This window comes from Opisthocomus hoazin, chromosome 30, assembly GCF_030867145.1.
Source record: "Opisthocomus hoazin isolate bOpiHoa1 chromosome 30, bOpiHoa1.hap1, whole genome shotgun sequence".
NCBI classification, from domain to species: domain Eukaryota; kingdom Metazoa; phylum Chordata; class Aves; order Opisthocomiformes; family Opisthocomidae; genus Opisthocomus; species Opisthocomus hoazin.
The window spans coordinates 990,506-992,497 of record NC_134443.1 but is presented as its reverse complement, the minus strand read 5'-3'; positions in this window follow the sequence as shown (position 1 = coordinate 992,497).

Here is a 1,992-nt window from a genome sequence, read left to right as displayed (position 1 = left end):
CGACCAAGCACTGGCCCCCCCGGGCTGCAGGAGGGGGCCTTGACCCCCTTGGGTGTAGGTGTGACCCCCAAAGCACCAGCCCCCCCCACTGTAGGAGGGCCTGCTTTGGGTTTAGGGGTGCCCCCCACTGTAGGAGTGTCTGCTTTGATTTTTGGGGTGCCCCTCACTAAGCTCCAGCCCCCCCCAGGCTGCCCGGGGTACCCCCCCGAGCCGTGCCCCCCCCCCGGTTGTAGGTGTGACCCCCAAGGCACCACCCCCCCCCCCCACTCCACTGTAGGAGTGTCTGCTTTGGGTTTAGGGGTGCCCCCCCACTGTGGGAGTGGCCGTCTTGTTTTTAGGGGTGCCCCCCACTAAGCTCCGGCCCCCCCCAGGCTGCCGGGGTGCCCCCCTGAGCCGTCACCCCCCCGTGTGTAGGTGTGACCCCCAAAGCACCAGCCCCCCCCACTGTAGGAGGGCATGCCTTGGGTTTAGGGGTGCCCCCCCCACTGTAGGAGTGTCTGCTTTGGATTTTGGGGTGCCCCCCACTAAGCTCCAGCCCCCCCCAGGCTGCCGGGGTACCCCCCCCGAGCCGTGCCCCCCCCCCCCGGTTGTAGGTGTGCCCCCCCAAAGCACCAGCCCCCCCACTGTAGGAGGGCCTGCTTTGGGTTTAGGGGTGCCCCCCCCACTAAGCACCAGCCCCATGGGTTGTAGGGGTACCCCCCTCGCACCGTGACCCCCTTGGTTGTAGGGGTGCCCCCCCAAGGCACCAGCCCCCCCACACTGTAGGCACACCTGCCGTGATTTTAGGGGTGCCCCCCACTAAGCTCCAGCCCCCCCCAACCTGCCGGGGTGCCCCCCCGAGCCGTGACCCCCCCTGGGTGTAGGTGTTCCCCCAAGGCACCAGCCCCCCCCGCTGTAGGAGGGCCCGCCTTGGGTTTAGGGGTGCCCCCCCAGTAAGCACCAGCCCCACAGGTTGTGGGGTGCCCCCCCCCCAGGAGGAGGGGTCCCGCAGGGTTCCCAGAGCCAGCGCTGGCCCCGAGGCACGGCCGGGCCTCCCTGGGGAGGGGACCCCGCGGACCCCCCCCCCCCCGGCTGCTGGTCCGGACCCCCCCCCCCCCCCCCCCCCCCCTCCCGGTGAGGTGCGGGGAGCTGGAGCCGGGCTGGCTGCCCCCAGGCAGGGTGCGGGTCCCCCCCCCGCTCCCGGCTGCGGGGGGGGGGGGGGGGGCCTTGCCAACCGTCTGCGGGGGGGGGGGGGGGGGGGGTGTCCTTTTCCACCCAAAGCCACCCTGAGTGGGGGGGGGGGGGTCTTTTCCACACGAAGCCACCCTGAGCGGGGGTCTTTTCCACCCAAATCCTGCGGGTAGGGGGGGTCTTTTCCATCCAGAGCCACCCTGAGGGGGGGGTGTCTTTTCCACCTGAGCCACCCTGAGGGAGGGGAGGGTCTTTTCCCCCCCAAAGCCACCCTGAGGTGGGGGGGGGGGGTCTTTTCTACCCAAAACTACCCTGAGCGGGGGGGTCCTTTTTCCCCCAGAGCCAGCTGGGGGTGGGGGTGGTCTTTTCCCTCCAGAGCCAGCCTGAGGGGGGGGGGTCTTTTCCACCAAAAGGCACCCAGAGCCACCCTGAGGAGGGGGGGTCTTTTCTACCCAAAACCACCCTGAGCGGGGGGGTCCTTTTCTACCCAGAGCCAGCCTGAGGGGAGGGGTCTTTTCCCCCCAGAGCCAGCCTGGGGGGGGTCTTTTCCACCGAAAGCCACCCAGAGCCACCCTGGGGGGGGGTGTGTGTCTTTTCTCCCCAAAACGACCCTGAGCTGGGGGGTCCTTTTCCCCCTAGAGCCAGCCAGGGGTGGGGGGGGGTCTTTTCCCCCCAGAGTCCGCCTGGGGGGGTGGTCTTTTCCACTGAAAGCCACCCAGAGCCACCCTGAGGGGGGGGGGGGGGTCTTTTCTACCCAAAACCACCCTGAGCAGGGGGGGTCCTTTTCCCCCCAGACCCAGTCGGGGGGTGGGGGGTGTGTGA